Here is a 22,540-nt window from a genome sequence, read left to right as displayed (position 1 = left end):
TTTATTTCCTCCACAAGGGAGACATGTTGTTTTCATCCTTTTATGTTTTATAAAATCATTTGTTAAAGAAAAATGAGTTTTTTTTTTTTTTTTAAGCTTGTAAGATTAAAAGGAAAGGGGGATGTCAATGTGTAGTGCCCTCTATAGCAACCTCCCTTTTCAGGTTCGAGGTAAGGGTGGTTGGCCCTCACTTGGCCATAAGCACAGGCTACTATTCTCGCCACCACCATGCAAGGGCAGCTGCGACCATCAAGAGAGGGCCCTTGCCTGTGAATAGAGAAGTCCAACTAGTAGCCAATGACCATTGTCGGAAAGCAGAAATTTTAGCACTTTGAAAAAGACAACCACTAGATAGATTGTATGTATCATGGGAGCACCAGTTTTCTCAATGATGTGATATCTCTATGGCTAATCAAACAATCCAAATTGGATTAGTCAAATATGAATAAACTAACAAAAGGAGATTCATTTCGTGGGTCAGTGATGTAAACTTAATGGAATCACAAACTTTGATGTAAACCGCATGAAATGATTTACTAAATTTCTAAATTAGATACGACGTGAAACAACATGATTATAATTAGCTCAAATATGGAAGGCTGGTTGCACAGTTTGGGATGGCACAAAGAAATCAAAATTAATTTGTGCACTTTATTCACCCGCTAGCACACATGAATATATCAAACCTAGTTACTAATCTACTCCCATGGGTTAAGTGAGAGCACCTCATCTCCAATTCCAGAACATCTCCGAAGTTGGCTACGACAATGCTGCTCCAATTTTCATTGCATAATGATAATGAAAATTCTTACACTCGTGTCAGTCCGTCACGTTTAGTTTTCAAATTGTTTTTCACGATTATTTAAATATTAAAATATGTCGTCATCCTTCAAGTTAGTCATTTCATCAACTTCCCAACTTTTAGTTGATGGAAAAGTCTAGATTCGCATTTTTTATTATTTATCTCCTCTACAAGGGCGACATGTTGTGTTCATCCATTTATATTTTATAAAATCATATACTAAAGAAAAATGAACATGTTTTTTTTTTTTTGAGCTTGTAGGATTAAAATGGGGGACGGCAATGTGTTGTGGGCTCTATAGCCAACCTCCCTTGTCGAGGTGAAGGTAAGGGTGATTGGCCCACACTAAGCCATACCTGCAGGCTATGATTCTCGCCACCATCAGGCAAGGGCTGCTGCGACCATGAAGCAATGGCCCTTGCCTTTGAATCAAGATAAACATCAAGTGGTGCCTTTATCAAATATCGCTCTAGTGCCGGGGAATGTCAATTGCAATTTTGGGGGAGGACAAATTGTCTGCCCGAATAGAGACGTCAAACTAGTAGCCAATGACCATTGTCGGAAAGCAGAAATTTTAGCACTTTGAAAAAGACAACCACTGGATAGATTTTATGTATCACGAGACCACCGATTTTCTCAATGATGTGATATCTCTATGGCTAATCAAACAATCCAAATTGGATTAGTCAAATACGAATAAAGTAACAAAAGGAGATTCATATCCTGGGTCAGTGATGTGAGATTAATGGCATCACAAACTTTGACGTAAACTGCATGAAATGAATTACTAAATTTGTAAATTAGATAAGACGTGAAACAAAATGATTATAATTAGCTCAAATATGGAAGGCTGGTTGCACAGTTTGTGATGGCACAAAGAAATCAAAATTAATTTGTGCACTTTATTCACCCGCTAGCACACATGCATATATCAAACCTAGTTACTAATATACTCCCATGGGTTAAGTGAGAGCACCTCATCTCCAATTCCACAACATTTCCGAAGTTGGCTATGACAACGCTACTCCAATTTTCATTGGATAATTACAATGAAAATTCTTACACTCATGTCAGTCCGTCGAATTTAGTTTTCAAATTTTTTTCTCAATTATTTAAATATTAAAATATGTCGACATCCTTCAAGTTAGTCATTTCATTAACTTCCCAACTTTTAGTTGATGGAAAAGCATAGGCTGGCATTTTTTATTATTTATTTCCTCTACAGGGGCGACATTTTGTGTTCATCCATTTATTTTTTATAAAATTATTTATCAAAGAAAAATGACTTGTTTTTTCTTCTTCTTTTTTTGAGCTTGTAAGATTAAAATGGGGGACGGTAATGTGTTGTGGCCTCTATAACCAACCTCCCTTGTCGGGGTCGAGGTAAGGTTGGTTGGCCCTCACTTGGCCATAAGCGCAGGCTACGATTCTCGCCACCACCAAGCAAGAGCTGTTGCAACCATGAAGCAAGGGCCCTTGCTTGTGAATCATGATAAACGTCAAGTGGTGCCTTTATCAAATATCGCTCTGGTGCCGGGGGATGTCAATTGCAATTTCGGGGAGGACAAATTATCCGCCATCGAATAGAGACGTCCAACTAGTAGCCAATGACCATTGTCAAAAAGCAGAAATTTTAGCACTTTGAAAAAGACAACCACTGGATAGATTGTATGGATCACAAGACCACCCGTTTTCTCAATGATGCGATATCTCTATGGCTAATCAAACAATCCAAATTGGATTAGTCAAATACGAATAAAGTAACAAAAGGAGTTTCATTTCCTGGGTCAGTGATGTGAAATTAATGGAATCACAAACTTTGATGTAAACCGCATGAAATGATTTACTAAATTCATAAATTAGATAAGACGTGAAACAAAATGATTATAATAAGCTCAAATATGGAAGACTGGTTGCACAGTTTGTGACGGCACAAAGAAATTAAAATTAATTTGTGCACTTTATTCACCCGCTAGCACACATGCATAAATCAAGCCTAGTTACTAATCTACTCCCATGGGTTAAGTGAGAGCACCTCATCTCCAATTCCACAACATTTCCAAAGTTGGCTACGACAATGCTGCTCCAATTTTCATTGGATAATGACAATGAAAATTCTTACACTCGTGTCAGTCCGTCACATTTAGTTTTCAAATTCTTTTTCTCGATTATTTAAATATTAAAATATGTTGTCATCCTTCAAGTTAGTCATTTCATTAACTTCCCAACTTTTAGTTGATGGAAAAGTCTAGGCTGTTATTATTTCCTCTACAAGGGCGACATTTTGTGTTCATCAATTTATATTTTATAAAATTATTTATTAAAGAAAAATTAACTTGTTTTTTTTTTTTTTTTGAGCTTGTAAGATTAAAAGGAAAGGGAGACGGCAACGTGTTGTGCCCTCTATAGCCAACCTCCCTTGTGGGGGTCGAGGTAAGGGTGGTTGGCCCTCACTTGGCCATAAGCGCAAGCTACGATTCTCGCCACCACCAGGCAAGGGCTGCGACGATCTGAAGCAAGGGCCCTTGCCTATGAATCAAGATAAACGTCAAGTGATACCTTTATCAAATATGATTTATATTATTGTAACTCAATGAACCAAAAAAATGAAACTCAATGAAACCAAAAAGAAAAACAAAGTTCTTGGTAGACCTTGGAATCAAACTACAAAATAGGACACGTTCTAGGGTCGGTTTTTGGACAAATAGGGTAGGTTACAAGTTTCAAAAACTGATAATTAGTTCTACCAGAGCACGTTCTAAATTTCAAATTCTAGGTTTAGAATACGTTCACCCCTTAAATTCCTTATTGATTGTACATCAGAATATAATATAGTGTAATACAATAATTATGGGCAAGAAATGAGATTTCGTTAATAAAGTAAGTGCTAAAATTACAACATCAGATGACTAAAAGATTTATTTACGATTGAGATTAAAGAGATGCTCTTGAGAGTGTCCTCCAGAGAAATGCATAAGGACGGTGATTTGAACCTAGGAGCATGTACGGATCGCTTGGTGATTTGTTTTATATGCCAGTTCACTTTATAAGTAAAGCCAACGACTTCTGGAAAAAATATATCAGTACAGGCCAAGCCCCAACCTGTTCCTTGAACACCATGAGAAACTCGTCATTTCTCCTTGCGCTTGTTCTCTCAATCCTTCACTTGTCTTCTCAACCTTCCGCTGCAACTCGCACTACTTTGAGCAGAGGCGACTCTCTCTCCATTGATAACCCGGATGACATCCTCATCTCAAAATCTGGTGTCTTCTCCGCCGGTTTTTACCCCGTCAGCAAGAGCGCTTACTGCTTTGCCATCTGGTTCAGCCATCCACCATGCAGCAGCCAGAATTGCACCGTAGTTTGGATGGCAAACCGCAATGAACCTGTCAACGGGAGGTACTCTAAGCTTTCTATTAAAAAGAACGGTGATCTCGTGCTAACCGATGCCAGCCACACTGTTGTTTGGGCCATAGATACAGCCTCATTCTCATGGTCGAAAACACCGGTTCATCAGTTACGACTCCTAGACTCTGGTAATCTTGTTCTTCTTGACAGAGAAGGTAACGTCCCACTCTGGCAAAGCTTCAACTACCCGACCGACGTGCTCCTCCCTGGACAGAACCTCACCTGGAACACACCACTCGTTTCCTCTCGGAGCAACGGCAGCTTCTCTTCTGGCTATTACAAGTTATACTTCGACAACGACAACGTCCTTTGTCTCCTCTTCGATGGACCTTTGATCTCAAGAGTATACTGGCCAGACCCGGCCTATGTGAGTTGGGAAGTTGGAAGAACAACCAACAACTATAGTAGAGTTGCAGTGCTCGATTCCATGGGGAATTTCACTTCATCTGACAATCTGACGTTCCTGACGTCGGATTTTGGCAAGAAAACACAACGTATGTTAAAGGTGGATCATGATGGTAATGTAAGGGTCTATAGTAGAGAAAAAGATGAAAAGTGGGTTGTAACATGGCAAGGCTTATCTGAGTCATGTGCTGTTCATGGGACTTGTGGACCGAATAGCGTTTGCAGGTACAGCCCGAGGGAGGGGAGGAGTTGCTCTTGCCCTCCGGGATATGTGTGGAATAATGACACTGATTGGACTCAGGGATGTGCGCCCAAATTCGAGAGCTTCTGCAACCCGGGTTCTGATGCTCATGTCGATTTCCTGCGTTTGCCTCACCATGATTTCTATGGATATGATAAGGACTATTTTCCAAACACTACCCTGGCGTCGTGCAAGAAAATGTGCGCAGATCTTTGCAATTGTAAAGGCTTTCAATACAAATTCAACGGGGAAAAAGGGAGCTTCGACTGTTTCCCCAAGATACAGCTGTTAAATGGATATATTTCCTTCTCATTTATTGGGAGCACTTATTTGAAACTACCAAAAGCTAATCTCTCTTCTTATCAAATACCCAGCAAAGGATTCGACCCACTGCCCTGTCCCCCAAAAGCTCAAGAAGTTGTCACTTATCTGAAAGGCCACCAGAATTCGACACTTGAGATCTTGCTCATTTTTTGCAACAGCGCTGGCTGGAGTGGAAATTGTTGTAGTCTTCCTCACATGGTCCTTTTTGGTCAGGACTAATCCTGACAAACGGGGAGGTTATGCAAAGGGATATCGTCTTGCGGGGACAGGATTTACAAGGTTCACATATGCCGAGCTAAAGAAAGCGACCAGGAACTTTAACAAAGAGATTGGAAGAGGAAGTGGGGGGATTGTGTACAAGGGTGTCCTGCCAGATCATGGGGAAGCAGCGGTCAAGCTGCTAAACGAGGAAAATCAAGGAGAAGATGAGTTCCTGGCTGAAGTGAGAACAATTGGGAATCTCAATCACATGAACCTGATTGCGATGTGGGGTTACTGCGTGGAGGGAAGGCACAGGCTCTTGGTTTATGAGTTCATGAATCACGGTTCCTTGGCAGAAAACCTTTCTTCCGATCAACTCGACTGGAAGAAGAGGTATGAGATCGCGGTGGGATCAGCCAAGGGGCTTGCTTATCTTCACGAGGAGTGCTTGGAATGGGTTCTCCATTGCGACGTGAAGCCACAGAACATACTCCTTGATTCTGATTACCAACCAAAGGTGGCCGATTTTGGGCTCTCTAAGCTACTTAACAGAGAGGGCTTAAGAATACAAGTTTCTCAAGAATCAGAGGAACGAGGGGTTACATGCCAATCACCTCCAAAGTGGATGTGTACAGCTATGGAATCGTTCTATTGGAGATGCTGACAGGAGGGAACGCGGTCGCAGGCCATGCCATCCGCGGAGAAGTAAAAGGCGAGAACAAAACGTTGACTTCTTGGGTGAGAGAGAAGATGAAACCAGGAGTGCCCACGGAGACATGGATAAGGGAAATTGTCAATCCAACCGTAAAGGGACCTTACGACATCAAGAAGATGGAAGTTTCGGTTGCGGTGGCACTTCAGTGTGTGGAGGAGGACAGAGATGCGAGACCCACCATTAGCCAGGTGGTTGAGATGCTTCTGCGCCATGAAAGTGAGGATCTGTAATTCGGATACGAGCATAACTGCTCGGGTTCCAACTCTAAATAACCGGACAGTGGCAAAGGTAATAGTCTTTGGATGTATAAACCTAGGAAATGTAAGTGTTTAGGAACAAGTCTCTGTTTATCTCTGTTTTATCTTCTTGGAAATCTAGGAAAGATCATTTAGCATGATAGTTCCCTGTAAGAAACATCATTCAGCAACAAGGACGCTATTGCTCTTTTGTGGAATGTTCACCTTTGGTGCTTATGATCCAGTCTTATGAATCCTCGGTTGATCTGACATGGTTTAAATCGGTATACGTAGAGGTGCCTTAGGCTCACGAGATGGTACACTTCTTAATAACAAATCATTGACTAGATAAAATAGTTACAATCTATAATCTCCTTTTCAGACATCAACTTTTAAACATAACTATCGCCATACACTTCTCATTCTTTTCGGCCGTGCTTTGCTACGAGCTAGTCTAATACCTAAACCGAAGCAGTTCACTTGGGCTAGGGAACTTGACATTAATCTTGAGAGGTCAAGCCATCAAAAAATAGTTTGAAATTGTTGACACCAAAGTTGATTTGGTCATTGATACGCACGTGCTTGGCAGTTAGCATGAGAATGAGAAATATGTGGCATATGAGCAGGGATAAGCAGCAATCACGTGTAACAAATGGGATAACTTTCGTCCCTCGAGCACTTCGAGTTATGCTCTTTAAAAGCTGCGTTATTATGTGGAAATAAAGTGATAACTCTAACGATATAAAAAATGAATAAGCCGTCTACTCAGTTTAAATAAATTATTTGAGTTTCTATTGCTGTTTACTTGAATTAAGAATTTTCCACTTCTTCCGTACATAGCACGGGCCAGATTACTGTACATACAGGGTAATCTTAACATATCATTTTGAGAATAAACACACTACATATTGTATTTGCAAGGCACTGAGGAAAAATCAAACGGAGAGAAAGTTCACGAGCCTCATGGGTAGGAGAAAGAACAACACACTCCGATGCTACAGACAAAGCGTATAGGAGTGGTTTATTTTGAAAAATGACTTTGTATTTTATATATAAACATCTCAGTACAAGCCAGTCCTCAACTGGAACGCCATGAGAAACTCGTCATTCCTCCTTGCGCTTGTTCTCTCAATCATTCACTTGTCTTCTCAACATTCCTCTGCAACTCGCGCCACTTCGCGCATTGGCAACTCTCTCTCCGTTGCCAATCCAGACAACATCCTCATCTCAAAGTCCAGCGTCTTCTCCGTAGGCTTTTATCCCATCGGCAAGAACGCTTACTGCTTTGCCATATGGTACAGCAATCCACCGTGCAGTGGTCAGAATTGCACGGTAGTTTGGATGGCAAACCGCGATGAACCTATCAATGGGAGATACTCTTAATCTTTTGGTTCAAAAGAATGGCTATCTTGTGCTAACCGACGCCAAGGACGCTATTGTTTGGGCAACAGATACGGCCTCACTCTTCTGGTCAAAGACACCAATTCGTCAGTTACAGCTCCTAGACTTTGGTAATCTTGTTCTTAGTGACAGAGAAGGCAAGGTCCCGTTGTGGCAAAGCTTTGACTACCTGATCGATGTGCTCCTCCCCGAACAAAACCTCATTGGGAACACACCGCTTGTTTCCTCTCGGTGCAGCCGCAACTTCTCTTCTGGCTGGACCCGGGCCATGTGTTGCAAAATATAGAGGAGGAGGAGGAGGAGGAGGAGCATTGGGGGAAGAATACGTAACACGGTTTGTTGCGATCTAAAAATAATAAATTCGAGAAAGTGATAACAAAAAGAAATAGTAATTGGAGGTGAGGTACAGTTAGCTAAATCACCTTAAGACGATTAGTTTTCTCACTATTTGTTGGGTTTACTAGAAAATCAAGATGGCTAATAACAGTGATGTCCAGAACGTTCCTGAAGATGTTTCTTTGGTTGTTTCAACCGGTGAGGTTCAAACCTTGTGGCGTGGTGTTATGGCAGCAAATGCTGCGAGCCTTCAGGCTAAAACAATCTACGGTGGTACAACATGCCCAGGACTTTTTTTATAACAATACAAACCAAATGGTGTGTAGTCCAATTTTTGGAGAGATGGTTCAATGGGAGCATCCATTTGAAACTACGAAAAGCCAATCTCTCTTCTTATCAAAGATCCACCAAAGGATTCAATTCCCTGTCCTGTCCCTCAAAAGTTCAAGAAGTTTTCCTGTAGAGGACTTATCTGAAAAGCCAGATGAATTCGACACTCAACATCTTGTTCACTGTTGCTATGGTGCTAGCTGGAGTGGAAATTGTTGTAGTCTTCCTCACACGGTCCTTGATCGGGACTGATCCTGACAAACTTGGAGGTTATGCAAAGGGATATCATCTTGCGGGAGCAGGATTCACAAGGTTCACGTATGCCGAGCTAAAGAAAGCGACCGAGAACTTTAGCAAAGAGATTGGAAGAGGAAATGGGGGAATTGTGTGCAAGGGTGTCTTGCCATATCATGGGGAAGCAGCGGTCAAGCTGCTAAACGAGGCCAATCAAGGAGAAGACGAGTTCCTGGCCGATGTGAGAACAATTGGGAATCTCAATCACATAAACCTGATTATGATGTGGGGCTACTGCGTGGAGGGAAGGCACAGGCTCTTGGTTTATGAGTTCATGAATCACGGCTCCTTAGCAGAAAACCTTTCTTCCTATCAACTTGACCGGAAGAAAAGGTATGAGAATTGCGGTAAGATCAGCCAAGGGGCTTGCTTATCTTCATGAGGAGTGCTTGGATTGGGTTCTCCATTGCGACGTGAAGCCACAAAACATACTCCTCGATTGTGATTACCAACTAAAGGTGGCCGATTTTGGGCTCTCTAAGCTACTTAACAAAGAGGGCCTTTAGAATACGAGTTTCTCAAGAATTAGAGGAACAAGGGGGTTACATGGCTCCTGAATGGATTTACAATATGCCCATCACGTCTAAAGTGGATGTGTATAGCTATGGAATCATTCTGCTCGAGATGCTAACCGAAGGAAACCTGGTCATAGGCCATGCCATTGATGGAGAAGTAAAAGTGGGGAACAAGGAGATTAATTACCTGGGTAAGAGAGAAGATGAAACTAGGAGTGGCCATGGAGACATGGATAAGGGAAATTGTGGATCCGACTGTAAAGAGACTTTACGACATCAAGAAGATGGAAGTTTTGGTTGCGGTGGCGCGTCAATGTGTCGACGAGGACAAACATGCGAGACCCACCACGAGCCATGTGGTTGAGATGCTTCTACGCCATGAAAGTGAAAATCTATAATTAGATACCAGCATAACTGCTTGAATTCTAGCTCTAAATAAGTGGACAGTTGCAAAGGTAATAGCCTTTGGTTGTACAAACCTAGGAAAGATAATTTAGTAAGTGTTTAGGAACAAGTTCCTGTTTATCTTTATTTTATCATCTTGGAAATTTAGGAAAGATCATTTAGCATAATGGTTCCTAGTAAGAGAGCATTCAGCAATGAGGACGCGATAGCTCTCTTGTTACCATTTGTCTTTGGTGCTTCTAATCCAATCTTATGAATAGAAGGTTGATTAGACACGGTTTAAATATTCATTTTTAAATATTCATTTATTTTGCAAAAATATAAAAATATTCACCAAATGGTACACCTCTTCTTAATAACAAATTATTAACTAGATAAAATAGTTAAATTTGAAATTTCTATTGATATCTGAATTTTTGTCGACGTTTTAAATATTTATTTATTTTGTAGAAATAAAAAAATTATAAAAAGGTAAAAAGCAAAAAAATATGAAAAAAAAAATGAATGAAATGAAATGAAAAACCGGGTACAGTAGGCCAGCGTGTTCAGCCCATCCTTACAATGAACTTTCGGCCCTTTCAAAAGTTAAGCCCAGCTTTCCATCCATTTCTTCATTTCAGCCCACTTTTGCCCCCTTCTCTTTTAATGTTTTCATGGCCCATTAAAGTTTTAAATAAAAAGGGAAGATAAAAGCCCAGTCGAAAGTCGTTTCTTTCTCTTTGCTTACATGAGCCAACACAAGTGAAGAAGGAAAAGAAAAATAGATGCGCGGGTAAGGAGAGGACGGTGACGAGCAAAGCGTGAATGCGCGTGCCCGTGAGCGAGGGAGGAACAACAAGCTGTGACGCAAGCAAATCCAAGCCTTCTAGAAGGCTGAGCTGGCGGGAGGGATGAGGAGGCCTAACCGAAAAGATTCGGGAAGCGTGCGTGAACGGGCGAGGAGGCTAACCCAAAAAGAAGAAGACCAGGTTGCAGAGAGGGAGGAGGGGGCAGAAGTTTTTCTTTGGCTAAAGAAGAGAGGATCGTTCGGCAGGAGAGGGCATTATTCGGCCATTAAAGAAAGAAAAAGAGCGGGGGCTTTTCTTTTTCTAGAGGCGCCGCTCTCAGTGCGACCGCCACGAAGAACGTTCTCTCGGGTCCAGTCCATGTTCGTCCTCATGAGCGACGTTTCCCAAACTCTCCTCGCACCGGCCGGCCATTTTCTTAAGCTTCGCCAATGAACAAGCAGTAGTTGCAACGCCACATCTAATCAGGTAAGCATCTCGCTCCCCCTAGATATCCTGTATTTTTTTCATGCCATTGAGGAATTAAGAACAAAACTTTCAATCTATAAGATCATGGTTTAATCTTGTGAAACGAGACATATTTGTGAGGGACGATGTTATTTGGAGTTTGATATGTCATTTTTAGACCGAAAATCATATCAAAATGGTATCGGAGGCTTGTTCTTGTACTACACGTAATCAATTTGGCTGTCAAAATGATATCTTAGGAATGATATCTATTTGAGAAGACAAAGATTTGCCTCCCTAATTTGAAATCAATTGTTTTTTATGCGGAATAGCGACGATTCAACACGCAGGTTCTTCTCTTCTATAGCCCTCGGATCCTAACTCGATGAGACTGCCTCTCATGCTTCCTGGTGATAGTGTGTCCGTCGAAGTATGAGGGTTAGAAGAGGGACTTTAGCGCTATTTAAAAAAGTTTTTAACTAAACTCTCTCATCACGAGCCGATCCAAGCCCAACTCGGCCCACATAAGCTAGGTTCATATTCGACTATTAAGAAACCTTATACCCTACCTTATTAGGCCAACCCCGTAAAACGGTAAATCACAATCACAATTAATGACAACCTTAGGAAAACTATTGCATTCTCTCACTTGGACTATATTAATTGAGACTATACTGCATGTGCGCACCTTTATATTGATCTAAAGACAATTCTTAATAGTCAATCATAGTCCATAGAGTCTCAAACACTGAATCATAGCAATAACTACATGTACACACATAGAATCTTCCATGATTACAGTTGATTTCAACTTTATTGATATTGATTCAATATGATTGTGTGGTGAATGGATAATACATCATGAAAAGTAATAACTTATGAGTCATCCCCTTTGACGATCACTATTTTCTTACTTTAAGTGTCACAAAAAACCGAATGTGCCACTAGAGAATATTTTTATAGTTTTGATGAACCCACATATGTTTTATCTTTATGATTAACCTTTCTTTATATGTAACCAAGACATATGCTCAAAGTTGGCAACCAAATGCCATCAGCCTTCACTCAAGACTTACACAATACCTTGAGATTTTCATTACATATAATCAACTTAACATAATGACACACATTCATGGACACTTTATTGAATATGAAAGAGTCTATACATGTTAAAATGTTACTGAATATAACAAAACATAGAGGTAAGCTTTATTAAAGCAAAATCAAAACAACTCCCACTAAACAGCATCATCCAATGATGTTTCTTAGCCCATATTTATGACATATTGCTCAAGTACACAAGAGTAAAGGTCTTTAGTTAGTGGGTCTGCAACCATATTATCTGTAAAAATATGCTCTACTATAACATCATCATTCTCTATATTTTTTATGGCAAAAAACTTGACTGCCATGTGTTGACTTTTATTGTTGTTGATAAACAACACTGAAGAATCATTGTCTTGATACAACTATATAGGTCTATTCATAAAATCAAATATGGTCAACTCTTTAATGAGGTTTCGAAGTCAAATATCCCAAATAACGGTTGAAAAGCATGGTACAAACTTCGTTTGCATGGTAGAGGATAATATAGAATTATGTTTTTCACTTTTTCATAATATTGCACCTTCTGGTAATATAAAGATATATTATGTTGTCGACTTCTTATCATCCTAACAGCCAGCAAAGTTTGCATCCGAATACCCTATTAGCTCCAGGTTATGAACATGTCTATAAACTAGCATATAGTCGTTTATCCTTTTAAGTACCTCAAAACCTTATTGGCAGCAATTCGGTGATCATGTCATGAATTTGATTGATATTAACTCAAAATTTTGTTGCAAAACCAAGATATGTTCTAATACAAACTTAAGCATACATGATACTTCCTAGTGCACTAGCATAAGGTACATCCTTCATTTGGGTTTTCCCAAAATCTAAATGAGGACGATGTAATAGACTTACTTTATTACCCTTAACAATAGGAGTAATTCCTAACTTACAATGTTGCATACTAAATCTTTTCAAAATACAATCAACATATGCAATCTGAGATAAATCTAACATATAGCGAGAAAATCCCTATATATCTCAATGCCAAGGACAAAAAATGCCTCATCAAGGTCTTTCAAGTTAATATTCTTTGACATCATTTACTTTGTCTCATGCAATAATCCAATACCGCTGCTTGCAAGTAAGATGTCCACATAAAGTATGAGAAAAATAAATTTCCTCCCATTAACCTTGCAGTATATGCATTCATCTACTTTATTCTCAACAAAACCAAAAGAAGTGATAACATTGTGAGACTTCAAGTTGATTAAGGACAAGAAACAACATTTATAAATGTCACTAGATCGACCACGCAGTAGATATTGTAATCATACTCTCACAGATAGACTATATAGTCTAGTGGTATAATCGATTGTCTCTGCATAATAGATCTCTTGAGTGGAGCTACAATCACTCCATCCTTTACCTAAAGGGCTTGACAAACTTCATCATGAATTGTATTAATAACAATATCTTGAACCTCAATAGATTTAGTATGTGGTGTAAGAGACTCCACAATCGTATGTATAGGCAAAGAAAACGACACAATGATCTCTATTTTTAATAGTCCAAGAGAAGCTATCCTCTACGATTACATCAGACTCTATAAAATTTTGTTGTCTATGATTCCATAATTTTTGCACCTCATCAGAACCATTATACCTTATGTTAAAGAATCCTTATATTTATCTTAATCTCGGCATTAAACAAGACACAATTTTATACCATCAACACTTTCATCATCCTTTTAGCAATGCAGTTAGCTGGTAAATCATTTTCAAATGTTCCTAAATAGAACACTTCATGGATAATGAACATATTTAATTGCTCTTTTTCATATGCTTTCTAGTTCCATATCGTCAACAATGAAATTGCCAACTTATTCTCAGTCAGAGCAATATGAACATCTACCAACTTCATCTTAAATAGAAAATCCTCTTTCACTACTTAAAGTTTGATCCAGTAAGAACCTCAATCACAATGGGGTTTCCATTTAAAAAGAAGATGACTTGATAACAAGCAATTTATACAATTGGTATCATGTAAGTATTGTGTAACTTGAAAAGCATATAAGTACACATCATGAAAGTTATATGCATCATTATATAAACGCCTTTAGGTAGAATACATGATATGCAATTGTATACTCTCTACATGACAGTGATCATGAGAATTTATTCTAACCTTTTGCAAATTCACCACATTTGAGTGTATGAACTATTAGAGTCAATCACTCCTCAACCATATGTTATACATGCATCCCTCCATGAATTAATAAATAATCATTTCATTTGGGAGTATAACTACATATTATAATATGAGACATCCCATCATAATATGAGACCAATATCTCTCAAATCTAATCAAGTGTGCCACTTTGGCAATTATAACCCTTTTTTTTTTTAACAGGAAGTTATAACCCAATTGAATCATTGAAACTTTCTTATATCAGTGATATAAACTTTATGCTTCATATTTACCTTATACATATGATTTTAGACTTGATGACAGGGGGGCAATTTGTCACTAAAATCACATGTCATGTCAATTATATAGCTCCATTCATTTATACATGTTGAACCTTATACATGTTATTAATGAATCAATGCTTTATACATTCTTTATGTGATGATATTCATGTAAGCTTGCAAAGTATTTCCAAAATTATAGAGAAATACATGAAAAATACCCAAAAAATACCCCCAAAATCCATGTATTTAGGGTTCCACATGCATTTTCATATCCTTAAAAATATCAAACATGTAAAATATAGTATAGAGAATTTATATATGAGTATGTTGGTGCAAACCATATGCCGAACGGAGGCTCTACACGCCCTCACATGTTGCTGGAGTGTGCGGCACATGAACTACATGTGCTGGCGTGCTTGAACCAATTCGGCTGCTAGTTCAATCGGGTTCAATCGGTCCAACCTGTAACACCCCGAACCCTTCGCAGGTTGTCACCAGCGCCAATGTTACACCTTATTACCTTTTTGTCTTTCGAAGAAGTGTCCTAATTTGCGTACACATTTTTTTTTCTTTTAAAACAAAACGGTCCTAGCGCAACTCATTAGCAGAAGCAATTTAAAACATCACCGTCTCCCCCCTACCAACCATGATACAAATACACACCACTAATCACCATAATTTTATAAACAAGCCACGACACTTTATTTACATATATTTCAAGATGGGATTCCCTTCGGGTCGGTACAACAAAAAGGAAAAGCTAGGACTCAGCCATGTCCAACCTAAAACCTCAAAAAGAACCCTCGACCCTCAACATCATACGTGCACAACCCCCATCAAAAGTGTCGGCTATCTATATCCAAAAAGATCCAGCTCCTACTCATCGTGCACGAGTCTCACACCCAACCCGGTGCATCAGGCGATGGCGGCGACAACATCCCTCGCATCGCTCCATCCCGACGAACGTGCACAGATATGAACTCCTGAATGACAGGGCCCCCAGCCAGGCCTATGTCGTACATCACTAGACAGCGTACTCGAATAAAAGTCAATCCGGGAACATAGGGACAGTCTTTCTCAGCACACTCGACCTCTACATCGGATGGTAGACCGTAAAACACCCCCCGCGTGACGGCAGGAAGCGGCATACTGCTAATCTGAAATGTGGGTCCCCAAAGGGGTGAGTACAACCACTCAGATAGGGAAATCCAATAACAACTCAATGCATCATGCAATCATACATGCATTGCAGGCGCTATTTACCTTGAAGCCATGCGCATACTATCATGCATCATCATATTAATTCATAACATATTCATGTGTATCATCATCGTATCATACATGTCATCATCATCATGGCATCATTACATCATACATGTCATCATCATCATGACATCATCTCATTACACATGCCATATCATATGTCATCATCATTATCATCATCATGCATATCATATCATGGGTGATCATCATTATTTCACATCACATGTCATCATCATCATCATCATGCATATCATCATGCATATCATATCATGCATATCATGTCATGATTTAATTTCCACTTTTGGATTTCAATCTTGATCACCAATCATCCATTTCTCAATTCATCAATTTTATCATCCCCTCGGGCAAAGACCTCCGAGGCTTCCGGCATTCAGCCTCCCAGGCCACCGGGCATCCAGCCCCCCACATTCCAGGCATCTCGCATCTCAACTAGCATCATGAGGCATTCCCTTCGGGCAGAAACCTCCGACAGGGCTTCCAGCATTTACACTCCCTGGCCGGGCATCCCGCACCCCAAATCCTGGCATCGCGAGGCATTCCTTTCGGGCAAAGACCTCCGACAAGGCTTCCGGCCCCCCACATTCCGGGCATCCTGAATCTCTCAGGGAATCCGGCAATGCATCTCTGTACACTCCGGCCTCATCCTCCACCACAACCACTTACTCACTTATCATTATCCACATTTACCATTATTTTGATCTCAATTTAACATGGCATATGGCGTGACATCAAACAAGTCATACTTGGCATAGGATTCACACATGCATCACAACTCAATGTCATACATATACCAAGACTTTATCATATGCTACAAGATAAACTTAATGGAATTTATGGCCAATAAAATAATCCATTTTATTTTATTATTTATTATTTATTTATTTTTAATAAATAAATATTAAATTCAATATCTATAAATTCCCAAAATTATAAAATTCAAGCAATCATTAAAAAAACCAATAGGATGACAATTTCATGCAAAATTCATGGCCAAATTGAATTTCACACAATTTCACAATTTCTACAATATAGCACATAATATTCGGATAATAACCAGAATGCACAGTTTCCGAATAAATTCGATTAAAATATCCATACGGCCTCCAAAAATTACGAAATTTTACAGAATGATAGCCAAGACATTTTCGTACAACTTTCATGAATAACTCCAAGCCAGATGCTTTTTAGATTATTTTTTTACAACCTCACGAAGCTTCTGGACCCATTACCGCATCGTCCAGTGCACATATCACCGAAATATTGAGATTTCACCTACCATTTCTCTTTAGTTTCCTCTGAAATTTATATATGTTATACGTCAAAGTATCCTCTACAAGTTTCATGAAGAGATCTATGTCAAATAACCAGATTATAGTCATCATCTATGTCCATGAAGTCTCGGGTATCTCGGAATACAACACCAGAATCATCATCTTCAAGATATAGTCGATTTACTAGGCTATACTTGTTCATTTCATTTAAAATTTGAGTATGTTGTATTTTAAGATGTCTCCTACAACTTTTATGAAGATACCTAAGTGAGATTCGCAACAAAAACCAACATGCAACCATGAATCCAGCAAGAGGTCAGTAAAAACTCTCCAGATCTGAGGTCTCCGTATAATAAGACTTTAACCCCTCAAATCTCCATAATTTTTCACGAAAGTTCAGTATGTTGTAGTTCACGATGTTAGCTACAACTCTCATGAAGAAATAAAAGCCAAAATCTGACTCTAAACACACATGCAAGCTCAAAAAAGTTACTGACTACACGGTCCGAGCAAGAACAGTCATGCGGTTTAAGAACAAGCCAACCATACCTCGGTTTTTCTCACTTAAACGCCCAAAATCTAACATGCAACCAACATACAAGCATGCAAGAGAAGCTATAGGATTCCCACTTGCCTCTAGGATGGATGGTCGACGGCGTACAGCGGTGTACACGGCGGACGGACGGCGGTTTCCCTCCTCTCTCTCGGCCGCTCCTCCTCTCTCTCGCACACCTCTCTCTCTCTCGTTGGGCGAGCAAATGGCCGGCCACCCTTCTCTCTCTTCCCTTTTATTTCCCCAATTTCTCATGATTAGCAATCATGAGATTGCCTAAAAACCAACCAATGCATGGCCTTCCCCTTTGCCACTTGTCACATTGAATTTTGAATTGAATTTGGGCTTCTTGGGCTTGGGCCTCTATGGCCGGCGACTACTCCTCCCTTGGGCCTCTATTGGGCCGGTCGACTTCCCCTCTTGGGCCCCTCATCTTGGCCCATTAAAGGCTTAGGCCAAATGGGCTTAAGGCCCATTCGAAAATTAACCCCTTTTTCCCTTCTTTTTTTTTTTTTGAATTTCTTCTATAAATATTTTTCAATTTCAATTTTCATCTTGGCCAAAGTCTTGGGGCATTTTGGTTATTGAAATTTAATTTATAAATCATATGGCCAAGCATAATTTATTAATCTATCAAATTTAAATTCTCGCAATCATACACACAAATCATCTAATTAAAAAGGCTAATGGCTAAAGCATAGGCCATGGAAATCTTATCACCTAATTAGAGACTTTAACACACCTTATGGCTTGGCTTTGAATTTTGGGATGCCACATAACCGGCCAATGATCCAATCAAGTCAGGTCACCCAGTCAACCCGGGTCAGGTCAATTGCCAAACCGGGTCAAGTTAGCTCGGTAAAACCTAGTCGAGTCAACCCGGCTAGGTAATGACGTCAGCTCTTGCGACGTAGTGGTCAAGTCAGCGAGGTGACGTCATTGATGAGGTCACCTACTGCCTTAAGGGATTATGGGCCCATGTGTGCAAGCACGTGAGCACTCGCTAAAGCTGCCGCCATGCGTGCAGGTGCGTGACAATGCATTCGGCCTCTTATGGAGGTGTGTAACCCCCCAAAATGCTCGTCTCGATGAAAGGAGTTCAAATATGTGATTTAAATTCACTTTTACTAGTCTAAAAATCACAAAAAACGAGCAAAAACGACATAAAGCCATGTGAAATATGAGATTCTCATGGGCATCCCATTTGGCCTTCGCTAGAGGTGTGCCACCCATCAAAATGCTTGGCTCAACAAGACAAATCGGAATATGTGATCGAAATTAAGTTTCATCGGACAAAATTTTCAAAATGGGCCAAATTCCCTATGTTCGAATTCTATGGTATGCCAACTCTGATACCAAATATTGGCCATCGAAACAGCATCTTAGGATCAACATAACTAGAAACTCGAACATATTGGAGCAGAATATGTAGATTTACGTACCTAATTTGGAATCCATCATTCTTTATTCGAAATAGCAACAATTTCGACGCTCAGGTTTTTCTCCTTTATAACTCTCAAATCCTGACTCAATGAGACTGCCCTTCATGGCTTCCTTATGTGAGGTGATAGTGTGTTTGTCAGAGTATGAGGGTTAGAGAATGGACCTTAATGCTATTTATAAAGTTTTCAGCTAGACCTTCTCATCACGGGCTAGGCCCAAATCGGCCTACACAAGCTAGGCCCATATTCAACTATTAAGAAACCTTATTCATTACTTATTAGATTAATCTTGTAAAATGGTAAATCATAATCTCAATGGATGCAACCCACATCAAGAAAACTTATACATGATATACTGAAATCCATGCTATCCGATCACCATAGAGGTTTAGTTTAATGCTTCATCGTTCTTGTATTGTTGAAGGATGCCTGACATTTGTGTCTCTGGTTTTGTTTTTATGCGATTTCGTGGAAACTAATCGTTTGTCATCGAGTCAGCCATGGATGAACACCTCACCGGAGATGCCGTTCCTTCAATCGGAGAAGCCCATGGTTCAAAGCCGTTCAAGTCAGCATCTCTCTCTATTTTATTGTGCTTGTGTTTGTTTGTTTGCCGAGATTGCTGGTGTTAGAGGTTTAGGTACAATGAGATGTTTATTTTTGGTGTTTTAATGGTCACCGGAATGGCCAACTAGAAGTGATGAATGATGATCAGTCGTGTTGGCCAATGATGATGTGGGACGGTGACCACCAGCTAGATGGCAGTGGTGTCAAGTGTTTCTCGACGGCAGAGACGTAGCAAGAGTTTAGCCTCATTGAAGGAGGAGCTAGAAGTTGAAGATGATGCTGGGTTGAAGGAGATGGGCAGAAAAAGACAAAATAGGAAAAAAAAAGCGAAAAAGGAAAAAAAAAAAAAAAGAAGCGAAACTATAGAAAAATAAAAGGGCTAAAGGGTATTCTGTTGTGGGCATGGCTCATTTCAAAATATGGGCCGAAAAAGAGTTAAAAAGAAAAAAATAGTTCATAGGCTTTTATAATTCATTCCAAGCGAGCTTTTAGGGTTAATGTTTTTAGCCCAACCCATTCCAATAGGGTTTAGGTTGATTTAGTTGGGTCAGCTCTCTTGACCTGGTCCGAATCCCTTTTATATTGATAAATTTAAAATTTTAAAAATTTAAAAGGAAAATATTGTTAAAAATTCAAAAAAAATGATAAAAAAAAAAAGTTTAAAAGCTTTAGGGAATAATAAAAATTTCAAAAATGCAAAAATCAATTAAAAAAAGGGAAATTTTAGAAAATCATTAAAAATTAGAAAATCCAAAAATGATAATTTTTTAAAAAGAAAATAGAGGATCCTTTGAAACTAAAACCTAGAATTGGATAACCTTTTAGGGCTTTACAATAGGGATTCTTGTTTTTCTTTGTCTTGTTTTCCTTTTTAGGGACAATTTAGGATGCTTGCATATTCTCTATAATGATTATAATTGATTGTGATTTTCAATATTTGGATGTAATTTCCTTGTTTTAGAATGGTTAGGACAAATATTTGAATTTTCTTGATAGGCTGTTATGGCATTAGTTAGCACATGATTAGATTAAACACCGAAAGGGCATTAGCCTTTGGGCTAACGTAATCAAGTTCCTGAGTCCAAAATCTCTAGTTGCGTAAATTATAAGATATCATTTTGTATCCTACTGGGTTTTTAGCCAAGCCCAAAAAAGCTAGTGGCAACTCTTTAGTCAAAATTTGCATAAATTTAATTAATTAAAAATTTGAACGCTCCATGTCACGTAACGTATGGGCTTGGGAGAGCTTGAGTCAATAGAAGGCCATCAAATCGAAGTTGACATACGCCTAAACCTAACAAACTCATTCTCCCGTGAGGGGGGTTAGGTTGGGACAATTTCCCTTTTAGACATTGTTTTTAAGGTAAGTACACTAGAAGTGCAATAAGTTGTGTACGGTGCTTATTTTGGTGCCAAAAGTTTATTTTTGACCACTTAAGTGCCAAAAAATTTGAAAAACTATCATTTCAGTATCAATGTCGATCTGGTTGGCCGAATCCGACGTAACAGTTTTTTTTATTAATTTTTGAAGCCAATGTGAATCGCTGGAGAGTACAATTAGCATACAAACAACAAAACGACGCCGTTTAGCATCTTTTCCCCTAAGTAGGAATCCTAAATCCCCAAGTTAAAAGAAAACTGGAAGTTCAAAACCCTAAATCCCCAATTTCAATGCATATTTCAATTTTCTTCCAAAATTATCAGCTCACTCTTGCAAATGGAGGGTAGAAACTTTAGCAGCGGCTCACATTCTTGCGAAAAAAACGAATTAGATGGTGGGTGTTATCGTTATTGTGGGTCACCAAGTCCGAGAAGAACATCTTGGATCCGGTTGAATCTCAAGAGAAGATTCCATGGGTGCAGCAGATATAGAGAATACTCGAAATGCAAATATTTCAAATGGATTGGTAGAAAATTCTCTGATTAAGCAACAAATATAATCTTAAAGTTACTTGAAGGTCGACATCAACATCCACCTACATTAATGGATGAGTTGGAAGATGTTGACTAAATGCAAGCTCAAATGAAAACTTTAACATTTCTGGTTGACCATTTGAAGAGGGAGGTTTCAAGGCTGAAAATTGAAAGAAACTTTTATCAAACATTGATTATGTTGTTATTCTCTTGTGTAGTCTATTCAAATGTGAAGTGAGTAATGAGAAGAAATTTGTATGTCTACCATAGTCAAAGACGTGGAATATGCACTTGTATTGAATTATTTATAAGTAAAGTATGTTTTTGGTTTGCTGCAATTTTTGTATGAAGTAGAAAGTTTTGTTGCAATCTATGATAGAAATGGAAGGTTGGAATTGGAATGCATTAGTTGTGAGCACTTAAAAATTTTCTTGCTTAGTTGTGTATTGTCAATGTTTGTTTTGGTTAGTTTTTGCTACTGATATAATGGTTTGCTGCAACTATTATTACAAACCATGGCGAAATTAAGGGATGGTGGAAAATTCATGATTGACTATTCCAGTTCCATAAGTTGTAAATACCAATCACTTGAGCGTCAAGTTTTTATAAAAGTGATCATTTAGTTACCGTTTGTTTTTACTCTAAATAATGTTTGATTATGTTCTTTTGTTCCCCGAAACAAAAAAAGAACAGAATTCCATTTGATAAATTTTTTATTCCCGAAAATAGATTTGGAACATAATAAGGAAATAGAAAAAAGTATATTCTTATTCCTAGGAACAATTCTTAGAATCAATTCCTATTTTTTTTTCTTCTTTTTTTTTCCTCTTCTTCTCTTCCTCTTTCTTCTTCTTCCCTTTGGCTAGTTGCTAGCCTCAGCTATGGCTGGCAATCGGCCAAACACGAGCTGGCAATCTCGCTGGAACGTCGCCAACCCCTGGTGACACCGAGACACAACGAGGCTCGTCGACCCGAGCCTCCCCATGGCTGTGTAAGATCCGGCGAGGCTGAGCTTGCCCAGCCCAGCTAAGGTAAAGTCGAGCCTCACACAACCATGGCGAGGCTCGGCCTCGCCTAGATCTAGCGAGTCTCCGACGAGCTCACCGAACCTCGCCCAGTAGGTTGCTGACCACCGCCGTA

At 39.3% G+C, this 22,540-nt stretch overlaps 2 pseudogenes; both read left to right on the top strand.

Moving 5' to 3' along the window:
• Positions 1 to 3,896: 3,896 nt before the first annotated feature.
• LOC104451842 lies at positions 3,897 to 6,602 on the top strand (annotated as a pseudogene).
• Positions 6,603 to 8,553: 1,951 nt separating this feature from the next.
• LOC104451843 lies at positions 8,554 to 9,606 on the top strand (annotated as a pseudogene).
• The last annotated feature ends 12,934 nt before the right edge of the window (positions 9,607 to 22,540 follow it).

Source organism: Eucalyptus grandis, chromosome 6 (assembly GCF_016545825.1).
Source record: "Eucalyptus grandis isolate ANBG69807.140 chromosome 6, ASM1654582v1, whole genome shotgun sequence".
In the NCBI taxonomy this organism is placed as follows: domain Eukaryota; kingdom Viridiplantae; phylum Streptophyta; class Magnoliopsida; order Myrtales; family Myrtaceae; genus Eucalyptus; species Eucalyptus grandis.
This window is presented reverse-complemented; position numbering and strand designations above follow the sequence as displayed.